Source organism: Montipora foliosa, chromosome 13, assembly GCF_036669935.1.
Source record: "Montipora foliosa isolate CH-2021 chromosome 13, ASM3666993v2, whole genome shotgun sequence".
Lineage (NCBI taxonomy): Eukaryota > Metazoa > Cnidaria > Anthozoa > Scleractinia > Acroporidae > Montipora > Montipora foliosa.
In genome coordinates this window covers 1,449,418-1,469,417 of record NC_090881.1, presented here as the reverse complement: position 1 = coordinate 1,469,417, position 20,000 = coordinate 1,449,418, and the positions used below count along the sequence as shown (strand labels likewise).

At 38.6% G+C, this 20,000-nt stretch overlaps 1 pseudogene; it reads right to left on the bottom strand.

The window, feature by feature from the left end:
- The window catches only part of LOC137982260 (dedicator of cytokinesis protein 11-like), a 63,740-nt pseudogene extending 49,149 nt beyond the window's left edge, over positions 1-14,591 (bottom strand).
- Positions 14,592-20,000: the final 5,409 nt, after the last annotated feature.

The window sequence follows — 20,000 nt, the reverse complement described above, 5'->3', positions numbered from 1 at the left end:
TCGAGTCAAAACACAAATGTAAAGTTTGAGATAAATTTAAGACGCATAGTAAATTCGTTAACCAATATCATGAAATTAAAATGCGACCATTAGAGTTACTGGGCCATAATGTGTTTCACATTCGAGCTGCTGATCTCAAAGGGCCCTGGGCAACTTCAATGCACTGTAAACAAGCGTTCAACTCTACTAGTAACTTACAGTGTTCCCTGCAAAACTGGCATCCAGGCATAACCAACTAAAATAAAAACGGAACAACAAAAAGATAAAATTACAGCCACCTGTCCATTAATGTGTGCAACACTGTTACTCACCTCCTCGTAATTAAGTGTTTTCCCCCTGCTAATTCCGTACATCTTCACAATTAAGATTTAAAAAATTTAGGTGTGTGTTTTTTGTTTGTTTGTTTTTGGGGGGGAGGGGGGGATAAAATTCTCAAACTATACACCACAATGAGGAATGCCCTTACAACGATCCAAGAAAACACACAAAAAAGGCTGCGCGACTCAAGCCACTCGGCAAAAGAAAGGCGGTGAGAGAACTTCTCTTCGTCAATTGGCCTTCATCGTTTTATGGCAAGAAGAGAATCCTCATTAATCATTACGTAAGGTCTGGAATTCCTTTCTATTAAATCTGTGAAACGATTGAAATACAAAGACATTCTACATGTATGTGTATATACATGTATCGACGATGATGACCCGGGAATACTTGCAAAATATCGGAGTGTTCCGAACAGGAGTCGAACCAGCAACCTTTCGATTTCCGAATTTCTACCGCAGATCTACAGGAGACTCGTTGGACCTTGGCCATTATTAAACTAGGTTCAGTTGACGTAAGTTCTTAAAAGTCCTCTCTTGTTCGGGCTTTCAAGACCTCAGAGAATGCATTCCACAGCACCACTGACCCGGTTTTCCCTTGTATGATCCGGTTCCAGTGCTACTTTTGGTCTGCTCGCAGGCGATGTGTTGAAATGTGAAAAACACATGATGCTTCTCTGTTAGTTGAGTCGGGAGCTTGATTTTAACCTGTGAGCAAATAAGCGTCTTGTAACGTGAAATATAAATAATGAGGTAAATGAAAGGTTCCCAAAGGCAAAGTTAGAATTAAGCCCTGGCCAAACTATCGAACAAAGTTGGATTCCACATGCAACATTGTTGGGTGTAAATGTTGAGGTAGTGGCAAAACACTATCCAACATTGCTTTACGAAACTGATACAAGTTTAAGTTGGCGCTAAATTTATAAATATGACGCTAACACTGAAACGGAAACCGCTCGTAGCGCTTGTGTTACTGCAGCTGTTTGAGGACGGAAATGATGGATTCAAACGAAGAAAATCCAAAAAATGGTTAAGAGAACGTGTACAAAGGGGTATGTTCACTGCAAAATACATCGGCGTTTAGGAGATGATGAGAACAGAGCGATAGTGATTAGGGGACTAAAAGTGCCCCAAAGACATGATCTTGCTTCATTCTCGCTGATCAATGTTTGTGGCTGTTGATCCTTGTCCACCATCTTTGTTGCAAATAATGCTAGAAGGCTAGGCTTGAAAATAAAATAGCGATTCGTGATTGGCTAGTAACGCGAACGTGACTAGATGCAGGACACAACTTTGCTGGAAGAGCGGCAAAACACTGCAACATTGTTGCGTCGAGCAGAATTGTTGGTCGCAATGTTTGATCAAAAGCAAACTCTATCCAACACTTGATCGAGCAAAAAATGTTAGACCAATATCATCCAACATGGGTGGCCAAACGGTCGAACAATGTTGGATCGAACAAAGTTGGAGTGTTGAATCCAACTTTGTTCGATAGTTTGGCCAGGGCTTTAGAGATACTGCTAACCAGAAATGTGACGCTGCTCCTATTGACAAGTATAAAAAGTGGTAGCATTCCACTAACTGCCTCCTCAGAATGACACAAGCCCGGACATAAATTGTGGCAGGGTAACCTCCGATCAAGCCCATTTTTAAGTTCGCTCTTATGGCGTCGGTCGCTAAAATTGGGCCTGACGGGTTACTTGTCCGTAAACTCATTTTTCTCAATTTCATTGGTTCTCACACATCAGCGAGTAAAGGCACCGCAAGCAACCCCTGTCATCCCATTATATTTTGCGATATCTGCGGATCAACCCTACCCATGGATGAGATCTCAAAAGGGATGAACCATCACACGATTCCATTAAAAATGGTACTACTACAATCATCAGGAACACGTCATCTGAGAAAGGCAAATTTATATAGACTGGCAACTCCAGTTAGGTCAGGAACATTTAGAAATGACAAATCGCTATTTTTACCAAAATTGATTGTAATCTCGCAATCTGATTGGCTAATTTGCCGTTGTCGATAAGAGTCAAGACAACGCTGCTCGCGTCATGCTCGCGTCAATTTGTCACGAAATGCAATAGCCAATCATGAACGCTCATTTTGGAAAATAAACCAATCATATTGCGAGAAAGTTATAGACAACGCTTGCTCTTTCTTTGTGTCATGATTTTGGTCACGCTCTGAAATAAACACTTCTTTGGCGTTGAATATTGTGGTAAAAAAAGAAATTGAAAGTGATTCAGCGTTGTCTGTACTCTTATCGACAACGAGATTCGTCATCACAGGGGTCACAATTTGTTGTGGACTCACTCGGCTGCGCCTCGTGACTCCACAACATTTTGACCACTGTGATGACGAATATCGTTGTCGATAAGAGTCCAGACAACGCTAAACCACTTTCGATTTGTTAATTCTATTTTAGTTGCAATCTTTTAAAATAGAGCACAAGTGTTGCAATAATGTGGAAGACTTTAAGTCATTAGAGCGAGTTTCAATCGAGTGCCGTAAAACCAAAACCAACGTAATTACTTTGGCCAATCAAAAAGGAAGGAAACAATCCAGTAAACCAATCAAAACTCGACACAAAGCGCAGGAAAATGTGAACGAGCGAGGCACGATTGGCTTTGGTTTCACTTCTAATTGGTCGAAAAAAGGGCGCGAGAACTTTGAACCAATCCGACTGAGTGAAGTAATGAAAAACCAAAGCAATTCACTAATTACTTTCCACACTCAATTGAAAACCGCTCTAGTCTATTTGAGGGGAACCAAATCAAACGTTGGTTTCTTTTAAGTGAGGAGTAACCGGACTACCCAGACGAGAAACCGCTTGAAGCAGAGAAGGGCACCGACAAATTTGATTCAGTTCCGGCAATCGAAACTTAAACACACAACGATAGGTGGTAAATACTCTCACCATTGCCTCAACACTACCCCTTGGAGAGGAAGATAGAGATAACAAAAAAAAGGCTCGAACATCCCTCTAACCTTGTGGACAAAGGACGTGTGGAGAAGGTGTATCTGAACCTAACAAACAGAGACTGACTGACCTCTTCATAAAACGTGGGGTTTGTACAGTGATGGACCACAGCTGCGTATGCGTGTGTAGTGAATCCAGGACTTTCTTTCTTCTTGTAAATACACTACAAAACCAACAGTTCACTCAACAGTTGCAAAAATCCATTTATACAATAGAAAGCTTACGGTGACAACAACTGGTACGACAATGTAGCATACAGAAGGTGATCCGCAAGTACAGCTGTACAATATACACCAAAGTATGGTCTGTCAAGTCAAGTGCTCTGTTCACGTGCACTCTCCCACAGACTATTAAATTTGGTCATTTTATACGAAGTTGCTATGCAGAGCTAGGTCAGAAAACTTCTTTCTTTTCTATACTGGTCTTGCCACTGTCATCGTCTTTTTCTTTGCATAAGAGCTTACATGTAAGCGAAGTAAAGAGTTCGATCATGGCTGTCCGAAGTGTCGTACGGGTAAGAATCCTGCGATGTGACAATATTTCAGCACAGTCTCGATCCCTACAACCACACAATAATCCCCAGGAAGTGAAAAGTAAAATGGTCAAAGATTTTAGTTACCTTCAGAGGTCGCGAATGTTCGTCATCAGAATCCCTGAATTCAATCTTAACGGAAATGTTTCTGGCCTACCGAGGGATAAAAAATATACCATGCAAATTTTCTGAGAAATTTCGCTTATCGAAGCCAAGAAAGTATTACTTATTAAAATAACTTCACCTTAATCAGGAAAACCTCTTTCGAATCTACTTTCAACACACTAATTTACATGTAATTTAGTGTGCTGAAAGTAGATGCAAAATAGGTTTTCCCGAGGCCAGTTCAAGTTACACTTGTATTTTTACATGTACACGCAAAAATGCACTCAACAAACATCGTTACAAGTTATTGCCACAAGAATCCGACTCGTAATTACAGCTGTAGCGTTACACCTGTACAATTTGGTACGTGTAAAATTCAATAAAAGTATAACTGGAGTCTGACTTCAGTCTTTACAAACGTCCAAATAATAATAATAAATTGTTATTAATTATTACAAGTGCAAATTCATAAGTTACTTGTAAGATTAACATACGACTTGTAGGAAACGTATTTCCAAATTTTACTAAGTCATCGTCGAGCGAAGGAGAACTTAATGAACCATTGAGTCATCGAGCTATTCGGCACTCTAGAATATTTGAGGAAAAACGGTTGTTTGACCTTGAAAACCCACGTGAATTGCGGGAGAAATATCGCCTCTCTGTCGAAGCATTCGAGTATTTACTTGCAGCACTGGGCAAGCAGCTTGAACAAATAAACCTCGTGCAACTGGAACTTAAAACATATAGGGACAAAGTCTAAATTAAGCCACGGCTTAAGACAATTAGTGGACCTCCAAATCTCTTTATAAGCGGTATATTTTAAGTAGATAAATTGCTGTCTAGTCTGGAATGCAAACCTTCTTGTTATCATCAGCAGCAGACAATATTAAGATATGATTGTTGGTAATATTGAAAATGGCTTAGAACGCGGTTTTGTTAAACATTGTCTAAACTATATTTTAATAATCGACCCGTAGTCTCCAAGCGTATTCAAGTTACGTTACAATCGTAAAGCGACAGTTGTACATTACAATTGTATCGTGAACCGGGCTACACGTGTAAATTTAGAAAATCTTCTATTCAATTTATTAACTTACAAGTTGGACTTTACACGCGTAATTTACACGAGTAAAAACTAGACGTGTAGCTTTAATTTTTTATTGAATTCACAAGTAATAAAAGTGACTAGATAGTTAGATAGTTATAATAATGATTGGGAGGCAGAAATTTAGAAAAATGATAAGACTCTGCGCGGTCGGAAGCATTCTTTTATTCACACTCCAGTTGGTTTTTTTAAAATTGTTTTGGGCAGTTTTTGAGCAACATTGAGAACATAAAAGCTAATGCCAAATCATCTTTCAGTTTTATGAATGGCTTCGAAAGCATAATAAACCTTTTATTCCTCAGAATGTTCTTTTAGCGAGTAGTTAATCAGGGCTTGAAATTGCGACCAATATAGTCGCATTTGCGACTGAATTTCTTCACCTTGCGACTAAAATATCTGGAAAAGTCGCAAACACTTTGAAAGTGGGGTGCCTGTGAACGTGCTTGATTTCTAAGCGTACTTCCACTATCATCAAAACATACATTTTACATTTACATTTAGAATCCAAATTTACCTTGGAGAAAACCTTTTGGTTACTGTAGTTGAGTGAAAGTGGATAAACATAGAGGTTATTGACGTAGGCAGTGTGTGGATGAGCGGCCTCTGGGCATGATTGACAGAATTCCTCCACCTCAACTGTTGGCCGAATGACTTCAGATGATTCATCCCACGGTTTTATGGGAAGCAGTGATGACGTCAGACAATCTGTCAACAAAAAATAAGTATGTCTCGATAGTCGTCGTCGCAAAGTACAGCAACGATGCAGCTCAACAAGGTCGAACCGAAAGCATACTACGGCGTCTCTGGCAGCCGCTATACGGTCCATGCATGACCTTGGAGCACAGCTTACAGCCAGCTGGAATCAGCTGTATGCTGGTTTTTGCTGAGGGAGAAAAACTGGAGAACCCGAAGAAAAACCCTCGAAGTGGAGAAGAGAACCAACACAAACTCAACCCACTTATGGCTCCAGGAATCGAACCCGGGCCACATTGGTGGAAGGCGACTGCACTCACCACCGCGCCAACCCTGCAAGGCAATTTCATCCCTAATTAATAAAATGCTGTTCGTGTTATTTCCCTTTTAAATGATGGATTTTTTGGTTTGTTTATCACTACGAAAAAAATGAAGTGATCTTCGCACTTATCTGGTCAACATAAGCAACTGCCATTTATAGACACCAGAAAATTTCAGGTGGCTTCATCGGGATTTCAACCCATGTCCTCTGCGATGTCAGTGCGATGCTCTACAAACTGAGCTATAAAAATACCACATCCCTGCTAAAACAGTTGAGCTAGGATCCCTTCTAGTACAAATCAGTGCACGCCTTTTAAATGGAAGCTTCGACTACGTATGAATGGCCGTGTGATATACATTTAAGGTACATACCAGTTGGACAAGGTTTTTGAAGCAAAGTAAACGTCTTTCGTTTTTAAATTAACGCATCCATAACGCGAGTCCCCAGGGGCAAACGGTTTGGGTTCTTCAACATCCCCCTGTAATATTTTATGCCAATATAGACATATGATTGGACGAACAGTTTGTTCTACTTCATCCCAAAGACTAAAAATTCATTCAACTTTAAACAAGTCCCGCCGGCCAGGGAATTTCATTTAATAACATATTCAAGCATACTGTACTCCTCAATGGACCCCTTACTTGTTATTCTTTCACTGTTGGTCTTGACAGAGATTTTTAAAGTGCCGGGTATCAGTTGTTGTTTAAATTTCTCTCTCCTAAAATTGACAAAAAAAAGTTAAGCAATCATTGATGCTCGTGAGATTTTTTTCTAATGTTATCAGTGAATTTGTAGCATTTCTTAGAATAGTGACCCTTCCATTACAGATTCTTTTTGACGTCCAACCCTACAGAAATTCCACTTCAGCTCCATACTTTCTTTTCTGTTTGAATTTGTTGTGAGCCTCCTGTTGCTTTGTTTTTTCAGTCATGCGCAAAATGGTCACAAAAGACTGGATCCCAAATGACAGGGTTCGTGCTGGATTTTGTAGCCTACACTGATATTCTTTCCCACATCCTGCACGTTAAGTGCATGCACAGGCATTTTAATTTTTGCATTAATCTTTCCCCAATACAGTCAATTTGATCAATTTTTGAGATGTCTTGTCTTTAACTTAGCATGATCTTCATTTTCTCTTCGCATGATGCAATCTCTACAACTTTCACCTAAGCAAAAATTCAAGCAGTTTTCAAGCAGCTTCCCACATAATCCTTTTTTTCTACATGTAGGGGTTTTCAAGTGCCCTTGAAGTCCAAAATTAAATTCCAGGGCTTTTCAAGCACTTCAGGAGTAGCACGAACCCTGAAAAAATGTCCCTTTGTTTTTTTTAGTTGATAGTCTGGGACAACAGCCATGCTGAAAATGGTCGCAAGAAACCAAGGCTGTTGCCTAACAGGAGCCCGGTAGCCTGGGGCTCCCAAAGAATAGTTCTGGGCGCCTTAACGTTTGACAGCAACACCTTTCACTTCATATGTTGGGCTCCTACATGTAAGTTCTCAGCGTTTAGCTCTGAGGGCCCCTTTAAAATTTTCTTAGGCAGCAGCCTTGGAAACTCTCCCAATTGATGTCCGCTGTCTCCAGTCTTTCATTACAATATATAAAATAACGTCTATAATGCATGCATTTTGATTTGTTCTCACCCTATGCTCTTCTGGGGGACAGACACAGTTGATGTCATCATCAAAAACGTTTAATTCTTTATTATATAAAACAAATAGATCATTCCAATGATGATGTCGCAGTTGCCACATGTATCTTTTCCATAATAAATCACAGATAACATCAAAATGTAGAAAGAACAAAAAGAATGGCACACAAGGCGATAGTCGAGTGTGTTATTCATGCATGTTTTACATGTATTACTGAACTGACTCACGGCAACATTGGAATCTATTAGTTACTAACATCACTGTAAATACTGCTCTTAAAATTCCAAAACAAACATGACAAAATGAAAAGAAAAGAGCAGAGACAAAATGAGAAACACCCAAACGAAAATAAAGAAAGCAATAATTAATTCCAGTTTAATCAAATCTTTCCACTCTCATTTTGATAATTATTGTTTCTGTCATTAATTTCTGGTCACAATGGCTCTAAACTTACGTGACACTGTAATTTGTCAGCAGTTTAATCATTTCATCATCCCTGTCCTGCAAAACAAAAAAAGCCTAAATTTAAGGATCAAAGGAACCCTAAAATACATTCAAAGCCGCTTCATCCTCTGTCCATGAGAGAATCTGAACAATTACTATGGCCATTTACTCTGAGCGTAAGTTTTGGATTTCAATTTCCACCATTACTCGTGTTCAAAACTGACCAATTGGACCTCAGAGGGTTGGATCCAGGAAAAAGTGACATCAAAGGCTCACTCTGTAGCTTAAAATTTCAGCGTGCGAATGCAGCTTATCATATACATGCAAAATGCAAGTTTAAAAGTCTGAAAGTCCAAAACTCCTGTGTTGCATTTTAATTCCCTGGCATACACACGCATTGCATTATTAAACTAGAGAGCCTTTGACGTCATTTTTCTCCTCGATACAGCTCTCTCAAGAACTTAAATTTAGTAATGGCAGACCATTAAATAGCAAAATTCCAGTTAAAATAATCAGGTGTCTTTTTGAAATCAAGAATTGATATTTTGGTCACAGAGGCACTTTAAGTGCAAGAAAAGGGGCAACTTGTGTGGGCAAGATAGCAGTTGCTCACTAGAAGTTTTTCGGTTACAGCTGTTCATGCATATTCTGAAAGAAGTGAATCGAGGAATAAAGGTGTTCATTCAAACAACAGAAACAACAAAAAGACTGCCAACCTGTTTGTAAATTGATGAAATCTCACTGCTGTCCAGTTCCCCCTCAGTATTAAACAATGGTCTAAAAAAAGAAAGCAAAACAAAAAAACAAGAAAATTTTATGCATTTTAACAATACTGAAGTCAGTGACCACGCCCTTCTAGTAGGTTTTCAACAAAAGCAGCAACAAACTCAATTATTTAAAGGGACACATGCTTAAGCAAAATAAGTGCCCATCACTTTCCTTTCTTTGGATAGAAAATTGAACTTTAGTGAGAATGCAATTCCAAACCAAAACTTAATCATAATTCCATCCTTGTTAGTGTATGTTAACCCTGAGAACATTTGAAAATAATCAGGATAGCAAAATGGGACATAACATGACTCAACTACATGTACTAATCAAAACAAAAGATGGCAAATTTGGTACCTGCAAGCAGTGGCAAAAAGGTTGAGACACTGAATTGAAAATTCACCTCTTTTCCCTAAAATCCCTTTCCCGTTCAAAAGAAAAGTCCCTTATCCGATATGACTCAGTTCATGCATAAGGTAAACGTAAAGGTACACGTTATTTAGCGTCGGAAGTTCCTTTACTCTCTAGAGAGTATTCTCCCAGGAAGCCGACGGTGCACTCATTTTACCCCCCTCTTTCCATCAGACTGAGTGCTCTGTTTTAACGGTATCTAAAGCTACTTAGGCTACACTGAAAGGAAAGAAGTCAAAACAAGGGGTCATGTGGGATCCAGGGATCGAAACTCGGGACCTTATGCACCAAGGCCACACACTAACCGACTGTGCCACCCTTGCTCCTTAAAATATTGGACAAGTTCTCTATCTCCAGCCTCCATACATTTCCAAAATACACAAGCTGAATCAGGTTATAATGTTTCTTGCTGTTGACAATCCATCTTACAAAACAAAAACAACAAAAACCTTGAACAGTGCCAACGTATACAATGTACCTTCTGGTCATAAGTAGCGCTAAAAATTAATACTGTAATGTTCTATACTTCATTGATAAGGCGTTTGACTAAAATACAGTTGTACATCGTAAAGTTGTATGACCTTCTGATGACCGGGTCACCTTTACCAAGTAGTTGATTCAACTCAACTTGTGTATATGTGACCCTATTTGGGAAAAGCAGGCTTAACGGAAATAGCGTTGAAGCGTTTTTTCGTTGTAATGCATTTTCAACGCGTTGAAAATGCGTTGAAGAGCATTTCCATTGCGTTTTAAAACGTTGGCAATGTTTTTCAACGGAACCGAAATGCGTTCCAAATCCATTTCAAAATCATTTCAAAACATTGTCAATGCGTTGTTGAACATTGACAACGCGTTTAATGAAACCGCCACTATTAGTTACTACGAAATCTTTACAACGAATTGTTACGCAACTCTAGCACGTACGTATCGGTTTGAATTTAAGCAGAAACAACAAATACATGGAGTTTTCCTGTAATTTTGCAGAGAACGCGCCTAAGTGTAAAACTCAACTATCCTATGGCTGCTGTTACTTATCTTTTTGGCTTCAGTTCTTACGGTGTTGAACGAAATTACGGCGGTATAAAAAGACTGTCTGATACATGCGTGTGTTTCAAATGACATTCGATTTGAACAATCGATCGAGACTCAAATTTAACTGAATTCAAATCAACCGTTCCTTTGTGAAAAACTTTAATATTATTTTTGGTATTACGCTTTATTGTTTATCGTTTTGACAAGAGATATTGTTTACGTGTATATACATTTACTGTGCAGTGTAGGATTTTTATAATAGAAATAAATGGCTCCAATCCTTGTCAAAATTAATACTTTTTCCATCGGCGACTGGTTTGAGAGAGCCTTTAAATAAAATATCCATCCCAAAATTGTAGAAGGACATCGGACAAAACTCGCGCTCCGTACAGTACGTAGGTTATCAACGAAAATGGATGAATACAGGAACGTTGCTAACTCGGGTAAGGACTAGCGCACGAAACATGTAAAAATAAAACACTGTGGTTGTTCGGATTTGCATGCATGCAGTGTCCTGATATGAGTTAAATTAAAACTTGTTTCCTAACACCATACAAATAGCTGCAAGTTTAAAGTATCTTACGGGTGTCAAAACCTATAGGTTTCCATGATATTTAACGATGGTTTAATAGCGCTAACCATGCTTCGAGCAACCCGGGCCTGTAGTTTCTTGACGATTCCCACAAGTAGAAGTGTGACATTCTACAGGCAAAGATGTGTCGGCAAGTTCTCTTGTTTCCGGAATGAAGAACAGATACTTCATTGTTTTCATCTTTAAGTCCACAGATAATATTTTGGCTTCAAATACCACTGCTCCTTTCCGTTCCGCGAATCTCGTTATACATATGCAAAATAGATTTGACTTAAAATAAAGAACACTTTATGTGTAACCAATACGAAAAATCGGGCCAATAAATTGATCCAGAGAATTTCAGTTGGCAACTGCAACAAAATACCGCAACATCACAAACATGATTTGTATGGCACATGGATTAAACAAAGGAATGTCAACGTTGCGCACGAGCGATCACTAATTTGAACTGCTGATACAGAAAAAAATTTGTTCTGCGGGCCTCCTAAAATTGCTTTTACCCCAGTGCAGATTAAACCCTTTTGCGGTTAAGTTATGAAAACGGTCAGTTTGCCAACCATTGCAATAAAACACCATAAAGATTAAAGGCGCAAAACGATCGAGCCATAACATGAGCTAACATGTAGCGCGCCTTTGTCTGCCTCAGTGTCTGCTTCGTAATGTTTGTATAAAATCACCAGGGAAAATAAATGACCATTAATAACAATTCCCTTGAGTAGCAAGTGAAGGCGTCATCGGAAATACTTATAATACTAAATAGGAGTGAAATTTCCTGATACGCAATCGTTTGCCAATAGCGAGGCAAGGCTACATTGATACAAAAGGATCTTTGTCAAATGCGTGGTGTGCGTGACTTGGGATGATGAGTTAAGAACGATGAAAATTGCTATACCGTCGGTTGCATTTAATCGTGAACAGCTTGATGCATTTCAAAGACTTTTTGAAGCTTACTCTTTCTTTTCGAAGCCAATGAAATCGAAAAGTTTACTTAAAATTTATGACAGAAAAAATATTGAACTAATTAGTGGCAAGCTCGGGGGCGAAGCGCCAAACAAATCACGCCAACATTTTCTTTTTCAACGTTTATACTTCTGGTGGGTATATTGGCTGTTGCTTCGCAAAATTTTTAATGTAAGTTGCGACAAATTGCTCTTTATTAATCAAACAAAATCAAATTCTCTCAGATGCAGAATTATGATGTTCAATTGAATTTGTTGCTGGTAAATAAACCACTATTGGTTGTGTTGACAATGTATTTAGCTTTGTTTTCAACGTTTTGTGCAGAATTTGTATCAAACGTTGGAAAAAGTTGCCAACGCGTTGGCAACGCGTTTTTCATCCATTCTTAAACATTTGTTGAACATTGTCAACGTTTTTACAATGGACTGAATAACATTACAAATGCGTTGAGAACCATTATCAATGCGTTGTAATGCATTATCAACGCATTTAAAATGCATTGAAAATGCATTACAACGCTATTTTCGTTAAGCCCGGTTTTCCCAAATAGGGTCACATATTAGATAACCCCCTTAACCAAAAGGACGAGAAGATCTGGTTATTTTTGGTTGTGGTAACAAAGTGAAGTTATTTCTCATCAGTTATTTAGAGACACCAAGTGTCGGTTTGCCTAGAGTCCTGCACTAGTAAGTTTGATGTTCTAACTAAAGAGCCATCTACATTGTACTTCAGAGTTGGTGTGATGACTGTAATGAATTTTACCAACTTAATAAAATTAACGTAGATGTAGATATAGACTCACCTCGCAGTCCATCCGAATGGCATGCCATATTGTCCAAGGCTCTTGCAGCAGATTTCAGCTAGTTTGTGTGCTTTCTGTGAAGCTTTTTTGAATTTTGTCTCCAGACTTAATGAGGTATGCTTCAACACAGGAACCGATACTGCCCTGTAAGACTTTCTCTATTCTGACCACCAAATAAACCTCTTGGTTGGGATCAGTTATGGAGAATATTGCCTAATCAAATATCAATAATACAGAAACACCTCATTATTTTTTGTTTGATCACGTTAGATGCTGCTATATTGTGTTGATAAATTTACAGACTCTTGAAGTTTCATTGTTTGAGTTGTCACTTGACAAATACAGATTTTACTCTGTCTTAAGCCAGACGATTAATTTTAGTTGTCAATGGGAGACGCTTCAGGAATGAATGGGTTAAAAGCCCAATTTCCAGTAAGACAAGCACTGGGCCATAAATAGACATGTAGGCCAACACTTAAGCCTAGCTTTCATAATGTCGGGAAAATCTCAGACGATTGGGGATTTCGCAGTTTCCCAAGCATCCCCGATTTTGCCGACTAATGAAAACCATAAATCGCAGACATCCCCGATAATTCTTGATGGTTGGGGATGAATCGGGAAAATAGAAAGCATTTTTATTTTCCCTACGTGTCCCAGATTTTTGAGATCATCGGCGATCATTCCCGACATATGAATTTGTACTTTCAGGGACATTGGCGATGGTTCTTAGCTCGTTACCAATCCTCTAAATTGCATGTTTCAATTATTGGCGCACTTTCCATTTTCCGCCAAAGTCACTATCGGGAGAATCTAGGACAAGCATCTGGCGATTTTCCAATATGTCAGCAAAATCTGGGACTGTGAAATCTCAGATCGTCTGGGATTTTCCCAACATATGAAAACTAGGCTTACATGAACGCATTGTATATACAAGTGCAAATTAACATTTACGATGCAAGCAACATACAAGAAATCAACATGAGCTGCATTATTCTGTCTGATTTCTAACAAGTGAGAGCAGGGGCAACACACATGTACACCCTGTAAGTGCTGACATATACATGTAAAATATGCACAAGACTCCACCTGTTCTCGAAATCAGTTGGTACTATAGCTGTAACTTGCTGCAGTGCAGCAACTATTAACTTTAATGGCTCTCTATGCATGCCCTAATAATTACTATGCTAGGGTGTCTTGAATTTCCATTTCTTGATCCCCCATTTTATTTTAATTTCTTACCTTCCTGGGACAGCTGTACTCCAACTCCTGACTTTCAAACTCACTGTGGTTAACATTGCCATTTGTGTGACCATTCTCAATCAGGTCTGATCCTCGAAGCATGTCTATTGTAGATCTATCATTGAGATCACAGTGAAAATCCTCAGAAATTTTTATTCGCTTTTTGGCATCAAACAAAGAAATAGAAATAAAAAATGGTTCAATCTTAACTTCATTTCCATTGGCTACAGTTCTCAACAAACGAAACTTGAGATCCTCACATTCCACCACCACACGCATACCATTTAATGTTCCTGAAACACTTCTGCGTCAATCCTCGCATCATCATAATTTACACAGGTACAATAATTATTATCCAAGTCATGGACAAGAGAAAAGAGTTTCTTTCTTCCATCCTTCCTTCTCTTTGCATTCAACGCCTCTGTTTCTTTGGAAAATTCAAGAAGTTCTGGATGCTTACTACCCTTAAGACTTTCTCGAAAAGACTGCCCGTACGAAAATTTGTGGCCTGAATGAGCGAGATTCGGGCCCGATTCGGGCCATAAAGCTGTTTTTAAGGCAAGAACTGAGCGAGACAAAGCGAGACAACCATTTTGTCGCGCTTGTGCGACTGAGCCAGACATTAGTTTGGTTCGATTATCGCCGATAGTGTGGCGTGAGTGAGCGAGAAACAGTGAAACCCCAGTTTATTCATTTACGCCGCAGTAACGAGACATTTGTCACGCTGTATTATCGGCGAAACTCAGGCTGCTCACTTGTTATTCGATACATAAGTGCTTCCTACTTGTTATTCGATAACAAAAGATTAGTAGAAATAGATCAGGGAGTACTCAAAAATGCAAATCAGTTACTTAACTCTGGCTGTCGTTCTAGTGTATTATATTATTTGCTGCATTTCTGTACGTGTAGTCCGTCCCCGGGTAAAAAGTGAGCAAACCATTTTTTACCGCTCTGAATTTTGAGCTAAAATAAGTATATGGCTGGATATTTTTTCCAAGTGATACATTTAGCGTGATACCCACCCGCATCCGGAGAGGTAAGTTCAAATAGCTTAGCACGTTCAGGAGAAGCAATCTACATGTACATGTAGCTACCTCAAGACAGCATTATCCTGCTTGCCCAAAACGGAGAATAATTTTTTAATGATAGGAATTGCTTGTCGCTGGACGGAAAACCTTTAATAGGGAAGAGCAATGTTTGAGTTTTGGCTATCGATAATTAAATATTTGTAACCGCTTTTGGCGCGCGTTTCAGTTTAACGTAACTGTGCATTTCACCAAACATCTGAATCTCTAAACATATGCAGAGCTTTTTCTTCCCATTTAGGACAGTAATCAACCAGATCAAAACGGCATTTATTTGCTCTAATTAACATTGCTGGAAACAATTTTGTCTTTTATGAAATAGATTTTAAACAATGTATGAAGATTTAAAATAAATGAGAAACTAGAAACGACCTCGCTATCTGATCACAGTGGAAACCTGGCTACTAACATGCCTACCTTATTATGGACACTTTGAATGACTTCAGTCGCATTTCGTTCTATGCTAAAAGCTGGTACATTCTTTTTATTTAAGTTACCTTAAACTGAAACATGTTTCTGTCTTACATGACTGTCCACGCAATGATGACAAGGGTCATGTTTACTGCAGTTGGTCTCGGTCGAGGATCGTTCGCTTACTTAATTATTGGCACGGAAACTAAAGATAGTATCTTTCGAATAAGGATAAACTCAGTCTGTTAACCCTTTGGTTGTAACCACTAAAAATGTGATACAAGAATTATTTTGTCGATACACATTTGTTATTTTGCTTCCAGTAACAAAACAAGTCCACACTGTCGCCGTAAGTCACGCAAACAAAAAACAGTGGTACTGTCTATTGGGGTGGGGGGAGTGGCAGGCAGGGGATTTTCTAGTTTATAATTTATAATGGCACTATTAAAGTAGGCATAGTTTCAATTATGCCCTATTTTGTTTCTGTTTATACTGATTTCAATGTTTCTTATAAATAATGCGTCAAAGTACCAGGATAGCGCGATGTACCCTCGCCCCTTGACAGATGATACTTCATTTCCTCATTGTAATAAGCTGAGAAATAAGCTTGTGAGGCAGATAAATACGGAGAAAATTACAGAAAATCACTTATGTCTTACATGTAAAACTATTCAGTCCCCTATCAGGCATCATAATAAAATTGACCATCTACGGGCATCCGTTTACTGTTTGCGTGACTTACGGCTAAATTCTGGACTTGTTTTTGAAACTGGAAGATGTGTGCTGACAGAAGAATGCGTGTATCACATTTTTAGTGGTTACAACCAAAACATGGACTCTTGCTATAACCAAAGGGTTAACAGACAGAGTTTCTCGTTCTCCGAAAGACCCTATCTTTAGTTTCCGTGCCAATAAATGCCACTTTTTTTTCTGTCGCGCAAGGTCGCACAACATTCAAGCTTCTCATGGCGTTGTGTCTGTTTAAACTTAATCGTGTGAGGAAACAACATACAGCGCCCAAATCTTTGAGTAGCGGTAAGTTTTCCCGGGTTTCTTTGCCGTAATTACCGCTATTAACAAAGGGTCTTAGTTTTCGTACGAAAACTAAGAGCTGGGTTGTAGTTTTCGTACTACGAAAGCTAAGACCAGGTCTTAGGTCTTAGTTTTCGTAACACCCGAAATTATAAGCCATAAACTAACGTCACGCCCATAAAAATGTATTGTTCATTAGCGTGATTTTTGTTTTTTTATGGACCTGAATCTCGCCCGTTTATCGCTCAGAATATCGTCCAAATGTCAGAGTAGTACAAATGTCTCGCTCCATTCTCGCTCATTTATCGTTCAATTTTTATCGCTCCTGTCAGCCTGATTATCGTCAGGCTCTGTATCGCTCATCAGCGAGACTTTTTATGGCCCGAATCTCGCCCGCGTCTCGCCCAGAATTTTCGTACGGGTGATGAAGTTTTGGCCCTTTTAATTTGCCATTATCACACTGAAAGGTGAAGTCTTTGCACCGGTGTCCATATCAATTCCCGTAACTTTACACAATGCTGTTATCCATGAGTCCATTTCAGACTGGCTGTCAGCAACCAAACTGTACAGTTTGTCTTGGATGTGAAGCTCAAAACCGTACATTCGTCCTTTTACCCCCTGAAAAGATGTAACAAAGACAAAAATTAATAATCATAAGTGACCGTCCAGATGAAAAGGATGCTTAACCAAAAAGCATTTCCAAGGCTGTTGCCTAACAGGAGCCCGGTAGCCTGGGGCTCCCAAAGAATAGCTCTGGGCTCCTTAATTTTTCATAGCAACACCTTTCACTTCATATGTTGGGCTCCTAAGTTCTCAGCGTTTAGCTCCGAGGGCCCCTTTAAAATTTTCTTAGGCAGCAGCCTTGATTTCGAGTATGTTTGTGTTTTAAATGTGTTTGAAACACGTTTGAAACTGTTTGAAACCCAACGTGTTTGAAACGAAGGAAAAGGTGTTTATTAATTTGTGTTTAAAACGCCAACCTGTGCTTCATCTGTCAACAGTGTTCAAACATAATAATTACTGTCACAGCAAATTATTTCAGTAGAGAATGCATTAAGTAATAATTATTTTCCATTTCATTTGTTTCTTAAAAGTACCCTTTTGTTTTATTGAAGCTTACCGGTTAACAATTAATCAGAAAACAACGTGGCCAAGGAGCATATATTGCTGGCGAAATAATGACATAGTGTTTAAAGTAAGGAGTGAGAATTCCGCGTAAACTGCTTTGACACCTGGTGGGTTGTTGTGTGAAATAACAGTGGCGTTAAATTTGATCATGGAAACATAGTCATGGAAACATTGTCTGCGTTGCCAGTGACATTTCAATGCATAAAACGTGGCTTTGCGTGTAAAAGTGTGCATGAAACAAAATCAGCTGGAAAAATGCCAGCAACTCTGAAGCCATTTGCGTGACTACAAAGCTTACCCTTGGGAGAATCAGGCTGTGTCGAAAAGTGGGACAGGGTCACAAGGGGACAGGGGACATGGGGACTCGGGGATGTGGGGATGTGGGGATGCTGGGACGTGGGGACTCGGCAACACATTTTTGAAGTACATGTACAGAATTTTAGAAATGGGAGAACATATCCCCAAGAAAGTTGAATTGCTTATGGTATTTTGCAAAAATGATCAACTGTATGCTTTTCAAGTACCACCTAAATACACAGCGAAATTCAAAAATTGGATTCTCAAGAAGTCACTATTCTCGCCACCCATCACAGAAGTCGACTGTGAAACAAAGCAGAAGACCTAATGGCCCATTGCTGACACTGCAGCTGAAATTTCACATTGCAGCATTTGTTGTTGTTGTTGTTGTTGCACAAAAACTTGACCCTTATGACTTCTTCTCTGTAACTGCCAATGTCCCTTGTAGAACCAGACATATGTAAATGCTACGTAAAGTTTATCACATAACTATGTTGAGCTATATAAAGGCTATTTTCTGCTCCTTACAGTACTTGCTATGTAATAACTATGTCACTTGCTACATTACATAGTTCAGTCTGTGTAGAGCATATGCCATTACTATTGCAATACTATTTAAAGGTCACATAGCTCTCAAATAGCTATATAAACACTATTGAAAATCTTCACATAGCTTTTAAATAGCTATACATTGCCTATGTTATCTGAAGTCCAAGTTATACTTTTCACTCACATAGTAAATGCATACTATGCTTTTGGTATGTGATTGTAAAGCATAGTTTTCACATAGCACATCAAATGAAGAAAAGTTTACATTGCTTTTACATACTGCTATCTACACTGTATTTCCTATGGCTTCCTATGCATTTGCTATGTATTGGGATGAAATAGTTTTTACATATTGCACCCACGTAAACAACCAGGAGTGTAACATTTCCATATACTTTACATACTGCTATCTATTTCCTATGTTGAAGTAAAGGCTTGCTATAACTATTTACTATCATGTCTTCAATGGGGTAAAATAGTTTTTACATAGCACTTACTAAACAGAAAACATGAAAAAACCTTACATAGACTATATATACTGCTATCTATTGCCTATGCTTTGGAAATGTACTGCACCATTCCAACTAAAACAAACCAGGAGTAAAAATTTACATAGACTCTACATACTGGTATCTATTTCCTATGTAAAAGTATTGAAGGCCTGCTGTATATAATTTACTATGCCTTTGGGTAAAATAGTCTTTACATAGCACTCACTAAAAGAAAAAAAAAACAGGACTAAAAATCCACATACAGTGTAGACTTTACCTACTACATCTATTTCCTATGTTATAATAGAAATTAAACAAATTCCTAGGATTTCCAAATTATGCCATTAGCAAAACTCAGTGAGTTGGAACTCTTGGAAATTTTTGGGAATTGAAAGCTAAAAGGGCACTGTGGACTAAGAATTTGTGGGAATCTTTAGGAATTCCATTCAATAATTCAACTTGAGGGTCACTTGAGTGAGTTGAAATTCTTGAGAACTTTGTGCAATAGCACTGAAGGTGCCAGTGAGACAACAATCAAAGTTTAAGTGCCCTTTTAGGATTTGATTTCATCTAGTGCCTTGAAAAAATGACTTCAACTTCAACCTTCAATACATATACATTGTACAATGTATAACATTAAACAAGGTTTGGTCTGATATTCAAAGCATGCCAATGTGAATATATCTTTCGAGTTAATTCACTGTTCGTAATACATGTACTTTTGCTTGTCCTTTAAAGGCTCCAAACTTTGAACATAAAATCACTCTGTACACGGAGAAATGAAAAAGAAAGCTTTTATTCCGATGTATTCAATAGATTGTGAGAAATATTTAATCAACGGATTACCTTGCTCTCTGAGTCTCATAATCGGCCTTATTCCAAAAGGAACATGATGCTTTCCTCTTGAAAATTACACACTCCAAGTGAGCACTTAATCCTTTCAATGAACTCCAGTATCTTTCGAATCTTGCTCATTTAAAATGAATCCGTAGAAAGATTGTTATCCTCCGCCATCTTGGATAACACGTGAGAGATAGGACTGGAAACTAG